Genomic DNA, 12,895 nt, shown 5'->3' with positions numbered 1-12,895 from the left:
AGGTGGGGCAGGTAGTTACTACCTGGGCCCAGCCCTCTTTAAGGGCCCAGGTTTGCTGGGAAGGCATAACCGCACCTCCCAAGATAGAATGGTCACACTCCCACCTCAGGAATTTGCCCACATTAATGTTATGCAATGATGCAGGATTGGCACCAACGGAGTGCCACCCTATCTTTGGGAGCTTCCTGGCCATTCCAGGAGAGAAGCAAGTATGGATGTTACCATCAGCTGCTTGTATTATCATTATGACACTCATGAAGGGGTACAGTTTAACAACTCACCCCAAAACTTGTGGCTTATTGCTAGGAGAAATCTCTTGCCATTTAATAATCCATCCATAGAGTATTGTCACTGCAATGTCATATGCCTGCCTACAATGCATCACATGATGGCAGTGGGGCCGGCCCCAGATGGTAGGCGTTCCCATGGGAACGCCTCCATCTGGCCAGCCACGCCCCCGGCACGCCCACCAAAGGGGGCGTGCTGTCACTCACCATCGACAGCACGCCCCCTTTGTAGCGAGACCCATAGCAACGGCTTGCCCGTCGCTATCCAGGTCTCGCGCATGCGCACGACGGAGCCACCTCCGTTGTGTGCATGCGCACTGGGCCAACATCGACCCGTTTTCGAGCGCTCAGCGCTCGCGAGCGGGTCTGAATTAGGCCCAAGGTGTTGATACACAAGGATAGGTGCTACAAATTGCAAATTGGTCCAGCCCGATTGCAGAGGTTGCCATGCAATATAATTTATTAGTGAGCGTGGGCCTGCCAATTTGAGCAGAGTTGGAATGAATACTGTACATCTTTTATTCAATTCCAAGCTGACATTAAACTTCATTTTAGTTGATCTATTAATTGAAATGTATGTATGTGAAATCAAACATTGTAGATTCAGGCTTACAAACCTTTGAATAAAATATAATATGAACTTGCGTTTATTATGCGCCATGACTTATCATGTGTGAAATCCTTATATCTCAAGCTCAGTGCACTAACAGAGTGAATACAGAAAGTCTGTGACAGTTGGAATGACAAGTCATCCTTTACGCTGCTCACTTCAACTCATCTCTGTTCCGCTGCCTACAAATCTGTATTTATGGTCGGTGACAGCTGGTCACCCATTCTTAGTGTCTCATAGCAGCAAAACAAATAAATTAAATACATAGATGCTCCATTTATTAAAGAGAGGCAAGGTAGCCAAGAACTTAGCTCCTGAAAACAAAGCATTTGTCACAGGGAAAACTGGCCACAATCAGTAAATAGATATAGAATAAAATATTGTACAAATGTATCTTGATTCATCTGATGCAGTTCAACTGAGTCATGTATTGCAATAAGGTATGTTTAAGATAATTTATCATGTCATTTTCCAGCCAGTCTTTGAGACTTGTTAATGGACAGTAACTTTACCTGGCCATACACATGGTGATCGTGTCACATGGTGTGAGCTCTGATATTGTCAGGCAACAACTAGGCAGATCCTCTGCCAGAGTGAAAAGATCACATTTGGGGCCTGTTAGAGCCGTCTTATACCCCTTTTCCATCAAAATCCCGGGCCTGACCTGGGTTTTGGAACAACCAAGTCAGGTCAGACCCGAGATTTACCCTATTTCCACTGCAGCGGTGACCCAGGAATATCCCAGGTCAACGCCGTTCACACTGCACACGGGTGCAATGCCGGTGCTTGGAAATGATGTCATCACCAAGCGTCGGCAACTCCAGATCTCCCATGAACGCCAGACCGAAGTGGACCGGTGACCATGGGAGGGGGTCCTTTCCAGGTGGGGTGATATTCGGGGGGCTGTCTGTGACAGCTGTCACCGGGGAGGGAAAGATTACAGTCTCCCCGTATGAAGTGGGGATGGGATAAAAACCGGAACGGTCCAGACTATACGGGAAGGCTGTAATATCTCCCTCCCCAATGACAGCTGTCACAGACAGCTTCCAAATACCAGCCAATCACCATGTGGTAAACGGGTCCCAAGTCAGAAGACCAGGGTTACCCATTTCCACTCCACAGAGCCTGACCAGGGTTCTACCAACGTAAAACCCTGCTTGAGACCTGGGATTTTTTCTTAGGAGCCTTTTTCACTGAGCCGCTACCCGGGTTGACACGGTAATAACCCGGGCATTTTGGCCAGTGGAAAAGGGGTAATAGATGACTGCACGCACAAGCAGATTGCGTTCATCTGCAAACTGGATTGAGAGACACGTCTGTAAAAACAATCAATAGGATTTTAGTTTATTATTCTCAGATGAATCTGCTGTGTGACTACAAAGGCAACAATATCACAGTATGTGTTGTCATTTTTGAGGAAAATGTTTCAGACAGATCTTCTGATGAGAAAGGGGGACATTTATGAGAACAGATATTTCATGTAACTATCCAAAATAAATGCTGCCTGTAACCCATAAGAAGTATTTTTTTTTAACTGAGAGTTAAGCTAGGAACATGCATAGATGCACTAGTCGCCTCATACTGCCCAATTTATTTGCTTAATCAGGACCTGAAATTGTTTTCCAAAATTATGGCCTAGCGCTTACAATCTTTACTACCTAAATTATTGCATCCGGCTCAAACATGCTTCATTAAAGGACGTCACTCTACTCACAATATACGCACAGTTTTAGCAGCAATGTATCAGTCACATATGGAGAAAAGTAAAATAAACATTGTGGTGAGTTGTGACGCTGACAAGGCATTCGATAGAGTGTCTTGGTCTCATTTAATACGCATATTTAAATATCAAGAGTTTGGTCATGATTTTATTCATATATTTGAAACATTATATCAAGATCCGAAAGCCTTTTTGACAATAAATCTTTTAAATACCAGACCATTTTGCCTAACTCGAGGCACGAGACAAGGTTGCCCACTTTCGCCACTACTTTTTGATTTAGCCCTAGATCCCCTCTTACGTCACTTTGAAAAAGCAAGAGGCTGGCGAGGCATTTTTTTGGCAAAACACGAGATAAAATTTTTGGTATTTGCTGATGACCTCTTATTATATTTTGCCAATCCTAAGGAAGCTATCCCACTACTCCTACAAATTCTGCAGGTGTTTGAGGAGATAGCGGGTTTTAAAATTAACTATGCGAAAACAGAGGCCTTGGCTTTTTTTGGGGAGGCGAAGGCAGGCTGGTAAAATTCCTTTCCCTTCAACTGGGCAGATAAATACATTACTTACTTAGGGGTCAATGTTCCTTCGCACCCTTCTCAGCTATATGAGGTTAACTAGACCCGACTATTGTTAAAACCATATAATGATTTCAATAAATGGGCCCATCTTCCACTATCCTATATAGGTAGATGTCACCTTTACAAAATTATCAGTTTCCCCAGATTCCTTTACATTCTCCAAATGTTGTCAATTATCCCAGACAAAAGAGACCTCAAATTTTTTAATCAGGCTCTACAAAAATGTATATGGGCAGGAAAACGACACAGAATTTCATTGTTTAATTTGCAACAGCAGACACATTTAGGAGGGGTAAATTTGCCATGTCTCAGACAATATGCTATGGCTGCTAATTATCGAATAGCAATGGACTGGATTGGAGGCCATAACATTTATACCACATACTCTATGGAGCAGGCATTTATTCCCCACCACAACTTGGTATCTCTTTTACATACCCATCCTCGTAATATACCTTCAGAAGCTAGAGGTAACATATTAATAAATACGACATGCATAGCATGGCGAGTTATTAGATCACAATCCCATTTATCCAAATTGACCTCAATTTTTTTACCATTATGGAAAAATCCATCTTTTTCACCTGGTAACTCCACCCAATTTAAATGCTGGTACGCCATTGGTGTTCGGTACATATACCAATTTTTACACGACCAAACACTTCAACCTCTCACCCGTTCACAAATGCAGGAGAAATTTCCTCTGGTCACTATCCCTTTATTTCCATATTTACAGGCGATGAGTTATATTCAAAATATGTTACGTGGAGTTTCGGAAACCGATCTAAATTGGAGTCTAGTGCACTGCGCTGTAGACCAAAAGGACCATTTTCAACATATTTTATATACTCCTGTGCCCGACCACTTATAGATTTAGAAACAAGTACTACAGGACTTGCAAAATGGAAGGAGGTCTTCCCACAAATCCCCATAGAGTCTATTGCTCGTTCATGTTTTAAAATGAACAAACAATTGGGATCAGTATCTTATGCTGAAATGCATCTAAATATATTACACAGAGCATACTACACCCCTAAATTGAAATATATTATTGGTGATGCGCCTGACGCCAACTGTTATAAATGCTCAGCGCCTAACGCTGATATCGTACATTGCCTGTGGGATTGTCCACAGGTACAAGTTTTCTGGGAGGAACTTAATAATTATATTAAAGAAATTCTAAAAATTGATTTTGTGGTCCTTAGAGAATGGGCTTTTTGGAATATATCGGAAAACACACATTCTCAGAGATTGACTAAGGGAAATAAGCTACTTATGACCAAATTGACGGCAGCAGCTAAAAAGACCATTCTCTCACAATGGGTTGACCCTCACCCACCTACTCTTACATTACTACACCCTAGAATTATATTTTTGTTTACAATGGATTGGACAGAGACGTCCACTAATAAAGAAAAATATACTGAAAGATTTTTGGCACATGGCTGCCCTATATTCATACTCTATCCCCATCACTTAAGGACTCTGTACGGAAATGCTTCCAACTAACATCATGGTATAATTTGGAATTGCTTGATAATGGCCCCCTTTTTGACTTAACTCAATCTATGATTTTGATCCATGTCATTAATGGTTACCGATTTACTGACAGTACTAAGCTATGTAACAATGTATGTAAATGTTTCTTATTTGTGCAACTACAATTTATATTTGGATTTCCGCACTGCAAATATTATAATTATTTTGTTGTAAGATCGTTCTTGCAAAGTGATTGTTCTATTTACTATGTTGAAGATGATTGTGCTTATATCTGTATCACAATATTTTGTTGTCCTAACAATAAAAATTATTTTGGAAAAAAAAATAGAGAGGCAAGGTAGCCAAGAACTTAGCTCCTGAAAACAAAGCATTTGTCACAGGGAAAACTGGCAACAATCAGTAAATAGAAATAGAATAAAATATTGTACAAATGTATCTTGATTCATCTGATGCAGTTCAACTGAGTCATGTATTGCAATAAGGTATGTTTAAGATAATTTATCATGTCATTTTCCAGCCAGTCTTTGAGACTTGTTAATGGACAGTAACTTTACCTGGCCATACACATGGTGATCATGTCACATGGTGTGAGCTCTGATATTGTCAGGCAACAACTAGGCAGATCTCTGCCAGAGTGAAAAGATCACATTTGGGGCCTGTTAGAGCCGTCTTATACCCCTTTTCCATCAAAATCCCAGGCCTGACCTGGGTTTTGGAACAACCAAGCCAGGTCAGACCCGAGATTTACCCTATTTCCACTGCAGCGGTGACCCAGGAATATCCCCGGTCAACACCGTTCACACTGCACACGGGTGCAATGCCGGTGCTTGGAAATGATGTCATCACCAAGCGTCGGCAACTCCAGATCTCCCCTGAACGCCAGACCGAAGTGGACCGGTGACCATGGGAGGGGGTCCTTTCCAGGTGGGGTGTCGTTCGGGGGGCTGTCTGTGACAGCTGTCACCAGGGAGGAAGAGATTACAGTCTCCCCGTATGAAGTGGGGATGGGGTAAAAACCATAATGGTCCAGACTATACGGGAAGGCTGTAATATCTCCCTCCCCAATGACAGCTGTCACAGACAGCTTCCAAATACTGGCCAATCACCATGTGGTAAAAGGGTCCCAAGTCAGAAGACCAGGGTTACCCATTTCCACTCCACAGAGCCTGACCAGGGTTCTACCAACGTAAAACCCTGCTTGAGACCTGGGATTTTTTCTTAGGAGCCTTTTTCACTGAGCCGCTACCCGTGTTGACACGGCAATAACCCGGGCATTTTGGCCAGTGGAAAAGGGGTAATAGATGACTGCACGCACAAGCAGATTGCGTTCATCTGCAAACTGGATTGAGAGACACGTCTGTAAAAACAATCAATAGGATTTTAGTTTATTATTCTCAGATGAATCTGCTGTGTGACTACAAAGGCAACAATATCACAGTATGTGTTGTCATTTTTGAGGAAAATGTTTCAGACAGATCTTCTGATGAGAAAGGGGGACATTTATGAGAACAGATATTTCATGTAACTATCCAAAATAAATGCTGCCTGTAACCCATAAGAAGTATTTTTTTTTAACTGAGAGTTAAGCTAGGAACATGCATAGATGCACTGGGTCTACACAAAAGGTTTTGGTCAGTTATTAAGCGTTATATCACTTTTAACATGCTACACATATAAATAAATCTTACATTAATTTGAAAGTAGTGTACATTAATTAAATTGCTCCTGGCACTGCATTTGTAGGCAAGAAAATTCCAATTTAGGTAGAATACCTAAGGTTAAATAAAGCACAAAACATAACTGTGGGTGTCCTTTTAGTGGATCAGGGTGTGACCTAAATTGCCTCAAAGAGTAAAGCTGCTATTGTTAGGAGAACTTACATGTGTCCTCTGATAGCAAATTAAATGCTATCATTATCCTATGCAATGTGTTCTTCAAGTTAACCTGTGGCGAAACCTGACATGTATGACAATGGATATTTGCTCGTCCCAATAGTAATTAGGTTTCCTTTACAGTTATCTCCATTTACATAAGCATTTGATTAGGGCCTAAGCACAGGGGCGTATCTACCCATTGGCCAAGATGGCAGAAGGGGGATGGCTGGGGAGACAGAATGTAATTATTCAGAAAATATGGAGGGAGGGGGGTGCTAGTCCATTATTTGGCCAGGGGCACACACCCCTAGATACACCCCTGCCTGAGCACATCACTGTAGGGATAGGACCTCAACATCAATATTTTGCAAACATTGCTGTTCTCATCTTTCTGCCTATTGCAGTGTTCAAATTAGCGCTGGCCTCTCAGAGCCCCACTTTCTGAGAGGTGACCTGAAGTGAACGCAAAAAGACCTGTCTTATGGGCGTGTTATGGGAGTGTAATGGGTGTGTAAATGCATGCGGCTGCATTATCTTTCACAGCACCGCAGCCACAGTGGCCATTTGTTGAGGGATTTGAGATAGATACAGTGCTCGACCCATAGGCTGGATATGGTTCGATGGTACACCGATGGTGGAGTGTTCTTAACCACCAACGGATTTGCACTGCGCTCAGATAAAGTGGGCGCCTCAGGGTTTACTCAGTCTGTTGCATGCTATAAACAGAAGGCAAATGCTGAAACTAACATTTGCATATTTTTGCTATTGCAAATCTGTAAGAAATGGCAGCAACGCATGATTGCATCCACCGCTGAATCATGCTCAATTGGCCTAATTTTGAGTCGCACACTTCTGCCACTGCTTTCCCCTACAGCCATGGCAGTGTACTCACTTCAATCAACCGACCCAAGTTCAGTAGCCACCTCCTGTCCTGTGGGTTCAGTAGCTGCTCCTGTCCTGATTCATATCCTGAGGGTTCAGTAGCTGCTTCTGTCCTGGTTCCTATCCTGAGGGGTCAGTGGCTACCTCCTGTCCTGAGAGATCAGTGGTTTCTCCCTGTCCTGAGGGTTCAGTACCTGCTCCTATCCTGTTTCATATCCTGAGGGTTCAGTAGCTGCTCCTGTCCTGTTTCATATCCTGAGGGTTCTGTAGCTGCTCATCTCCTGGTTCCTATCCTGAGGGGTCAGTGGCTGTTCCTGTCCTGTTTCATATCCTGAGGGTTCTGTAGCTGCTCATCTCCTGGTTCCTATCCTGAGGGGTCAGTGGCTGTTCCTGTCCTGTTTCATATCCTGAGGGTTCAGTAGCTGCTCCTGTCCTGGTTCCTATCTTGAGGGTCAGTGGCTGTTCTTGTCCTGATTCATATACTGATTGTTCAGTAGCTACTCCTGTCCTGTTTCATATCCTGAGGGGTGAGTGGCTGCCTCCTGTTTCAAAAGGTCCCATGGCCACCTCTTGTCCTGAGGGTCCAGTTGTCACATTGTCTCCTGAGGTTACAGTGGTTGCCTCACGTACTGTATACGTCTTACTGCCCAGTCCCTGCTAAGTCATCTGAGATGGCTGCTCTGGTCTCCGGTACTTGAATAAATACAGATCTATAATTAACAACATTAAATAAATAATATTTGGTAAATGTCGTATCCATTGTTGTACTCAAATACAATATATTAATAAAATTACAGTACCATAAAATGTCACAAACAGTACCAGTATCTTATATATTATTAAAATTCATAAAATCCTTTTGAATACATACAATTTTAATTAGAACAGGTCTCTGGGTAAAGCTATGGTCAGATGTCTACTGTAAGTAATGATAATAATAATAATAATAATGTTACTTATCTAGCACTTTTCTCCCAATACGACTCAAAGTGGTTAACGTTTGCATTTTAAAAACACAAGATATAATATAAACTTACATATTAGAGAAATAAAAAAGAGAGCTAAGCATTTGGCCTGTATTTTCTTTCTTTTTGATGCTAAAGTCTCATGAGTGAAATGCTTGAGCAAACAGGTGAGACTTCAGTCTGTTTCTCAAGGCTCATAGAGTGGAGGGTGAGCGGGTTCGGTTTTACTCGGATTTACTCGGATCTTTAAACGGCATTTTATTGGCTATCGCCTATCATGTGTTTTGGATAGCCAATATAATAAATCCGAATTTGCGGTAAAGTGGCGATAAGAACCGAGTAAATCTGAGTAAAACCGAACCCGCTCACCCCTAGAGTGGAGGCATCTCAAACTGTGCGAGGAAGCAAGTTCGAGAGAGTTGGAGCTGCAAAGCTAAAAGTTCTACCCCAAATTAATTACTGGAGATTTTAGGTACTGCTAATAGTTCTTCATCTGCAGATCAAAGTAAGCGAGGGCGTTAAGAATCAGAAGCTGCTTCAGGTACCTTGGACTTTGGTTATGTTGGGCTTTGATAGTCAGCAGGCCAATCTTGAAATAGATTTGTCATTTTCGCATAAAGCCTAATTATTAAATTAAGGAGGAAGATACAATTTTTTAGTTTTCATATACAATTTAAAAAGTAAATAGTTGCATAGTTGAGGGCTGATAATGTTATTGGAGTCTTCATTTTGACAGAACATTCACATCTGTTGGAATAGGTGTGTACAGGTTGGTGCGGCAGAGTTAGTGTACACATCACTGAATGCCCTGAGATATTGATGATAAAAGCAGTATAGCCGTACTCACAGTAATACACACTGGTTATGTGGAGCGATGCTTGATGGGCGTGGGGTGTCGTTTAGCTCACCAGATGGTGAGTGTATATGGGTAGCGGTGCAGGCTCTTTGTAATGCGTGTGGAAACTGTAAACTTTCAAGTTTCACAGAGCTAAGTGGAAGACTTGCATCTCCCACTATGACGCTCAAACACAGTGAACAAGGTGGTGCCACGCATATGCAGTATTAGGTTCGGCAGCCATCTTGGTATGGGAGTGAAGCCTCCCTGGAGGTTCCAACATGGAGTCTGGACAGTAGCACTCTCTTTCTTCCACAGATAATATTTATATATAGTTGCTATTTATCCCCAGTTCCAGGAGCAGTCCCAGGTTTTAAAGTTTTGTCCCTAGAATTTTTATCTTTGAAAATGTCCCTATTTTTAGGAACTGGCCATCTACACCAAAATTCCTATTTTTCTGCACATTTCGTTACTTTACTTAAGTTACTATTTAAAATGCAAGAATCTTTGTATAATCCAATTCAGTACACTATACAAGTATTAATGCAATTTGGAGAACTGCAATAACAGTAAGGGCCTGATTCAGGGTTGTACACTAATAGCTTTGGTGCTGCTAAGGCAGCAGGAGGCATCTAATGAAAAAAGACGCCTTCTGTTGGCATGGCAGATCCGAGTGCTGCGTCCGAAAAGACATTTTCTGTTAGCATGGCAGATCCGAGTGCTGCGTCCGAAGACTCAGCATTAGATCACCATAATGGCTGCAGTAATCGCCCATCTGAGTCTAAGCTTATTCAGAATGAGCTACGGAACTCCTCTTCGGGGGGGCCAGGAAATCTGCGTCGGAAGATGCAGTCCCTGGCTTCACCACTCTCACAAAACAAAGGCAACACGTCTCTGTTTTGGGGAACAGTCTCCGTCACTGCCCATTCCCTGCTCTCAAATGGCCACAGCTTGACAATCAGGCTGCAGTGTCCAGGACAGCATCACAGCGCATGCGCACTTGGGCCCCGGTGCATTGCACAGTCCACCCACATTGGGCTTGTATGTAAACCATTGGATTTGCATACAAGTCTGTATTAGTCCCTCAGACAGTAACACAATGCTTAGATGAACGCCATCCAATGCCCATAAAGTAATGCTGAGACAGAGCAGATAGAGGAGCACCCAGGACACTAGGAAATGCTGCATTATCTTTATCTGTCCTGTCTAGTATTAGATTAGGGCAGTGCTTAAAGTGGTCCTAGAGAAGTAGTGGAACTCAAACCCCCCCCCCCCACGCACACTTATTTAAAAAAGGAACGTGGTCTCAAAAAAAGGGGCATGGTCTCAAAAAGAAAGGGGCATGGTCACACAATAGTATCCCCGTTTCAAATTATGCCACACAGTAGCTCAATCTTATTTACATTACACCGCACATAGTGCCCCTGATTCACATTACACCACAAAGTAGTGTCCCTTATTCATGTTATGACCCACAGTAGTGACCCTTTTACACAATGCCCACAGTAGTAGTGCCCCTAATACACATAATGCCCAGAGTAGTAGTGCCCCTTATACAATGCCCATAGCAGTAGTGCCCATTACACATAATGCCCACAGCAGTAGTGCCTCTTATGCAGTGCGCACTATGCAATGCCACCATTAGTAGTGCCCCCAGTAGTAATGCCCCCAGTGGTAATGCCCCCTATAGTAGTGCCCCCTGTAGTAATGCCCCCTGTAGTAGTGCCCCCAGTAGTAATGCCCCCTGTTGTAATGCCCCCAATGGTAGTGCCTCCACTAGTAGTGCCCCTTACAAACACCAAAAACCACAATACTTACCTTAAGCCCCCATTAGTAATGCCCCCAGTAGTAATTCCCCCAATAGTAGTGCCCCAGTAGTAATGCCCCAATGACAGGTGAGCATTCTTTGGCTGAGAGAGGTGAGCCTCCGCCTTTCCCAGCCAATGAACAGTTCCCACCATTGACTTCAATGGTGAGAACCACTAGGTAACTAAGGTTATATAGTGGTTCTCACCATTGAAGTCACTGGTGAGAACCGTACTAATATTATGTAATGATGATATTAACAACACTGATGAGGGTGAAGATGATAATGACATCTTCCAACTGTAGATATGATTAACAACAGTGTTAGCCACCTTAAGCCCATTGGTAGCTTGTTTTGTGTGGGTCCAAATAAACCAAGCACTTCCACCACAAAAGTGGCAGTCCCTGTCACTGAAGTGCTTACTTTGTTAAACTGTGCATGTCTTTTTTAACATACAACATAGGGGTTGGTAGGAGGGCCCAAGGACAATTCTATTGTGCACCTCTTTTCATTATGGGCTTTGCACAAAAACAGACAAATCTCAGGTGCACAACTCCAAATTATTAATAATATATAAATGCAATACAATTTTGCAATCAATAGAGGTTTTTAGCATAATCTTGGCCAAGGTTATGGGCCTACCCACCGTATCCAGGTAACCTCTGTAGGGTAGGTCCCTAACATACTACGATTCAAATCGTAGGACACCCCCAAACTAGCCCAGCTAAGCCACCCCAGGGCACCGCCATAGTGAGAAAAGTGCAGTGTGAAAGAGATAGTTAGGAGCAGCTACTGCTACATATAGCTGCTCCTAACTATCTCTTTCACACTGCACTTTTCTCACTATGGCGGTGCCCTGGGGTGGCTTAGCTGGGCTAGTTTGGGGGTGTCCTGCGCTCTGGATTTGAATCGTAGTATGTTAGGGACCTACCCTATAGAGGTTACCTGGATACGGTGGGTAGGCCCATAACGTTGGCCAAGATTATACTAAAAACCTCTATTGATTGCAAAATTGTACTGCATTTATATATTATTAATAATTTGGAGTTGTGCACCTGAGATTTTGTCTGTTTTTGTGCTTGCAATTTATCTCATCAGGTAGCACCTCCCATTATATATATATTCAGGGTGTGCAGTCCAGAAATCTTTCCCATATACTCTATTTAATGTGTTTTATTGCACACCTGAGGGAAAGGAGACGCCCTCAGTCTGGATTAGCACCCCTACCTTATTGGTTTAAAAGCATGGAGTCTTGTAATGAATATGCACACAAGTAATAGGCACAATTCTAGGTAAGTCCTACAAGTTTTATATACTGTAGTGCAACTTTGGTTTATTTTTGGGGCGTGGGTCCCCCTGGATTGCCTTTGTTGATCTGTTTCAGGGCACCGCATTATAACACATTTTTCTTTTATAACACATTTTAACCCTTCACTGTTTGTTTATTATATATGTACATCACTTTTTATTTTCATTCTTTATATGCAGCAGTAGCTGCTCCTAACTATCTCTTTCACACTGCACTTTTCTCACTATGGCGGTGCCCTGGGGTGGCTTAGCTGGGCTAGTTTGGGGGTGTCCTGCGCTCTGGATTTGAATCGTAGTATGTTAGGGACCTACCCTACAGAGGTTACCTGGATACGGTGGGTAGGCCCATAACCTTGGCCAAGATTATGCTAAAAACCTCTATTGATTGCAAAATTGTATTGCATTTATATATTATTAATAATTTGGAGTTGTGCACCTGAGATTTGTCTGTTTTTGTGCCTGCAATTTGTCTCATCAGGTAGCACCTCCCATTATATATATATTCACGGTGTGCAGTCCAGAAATC

The sequence above is a fragment of the Taudactylus pleione genome, unplaced genomic scaffold (assembly GCF_031769625.1).
Source record: "Taudactylus pleione unplaced genomic scaffold, aTauple2 ptg000479l, whole genome shotgun sequence".
In the NCBI taxonomy this organism is placed as follows: Eukaryota; Metazoa; Chordata; class Amphibia; order Anura; family Myobatrachidae; genus Taudactylus; species Taudactylus pleione.
Note: the sequence above shows the minus strand (reverse complement) of the source record.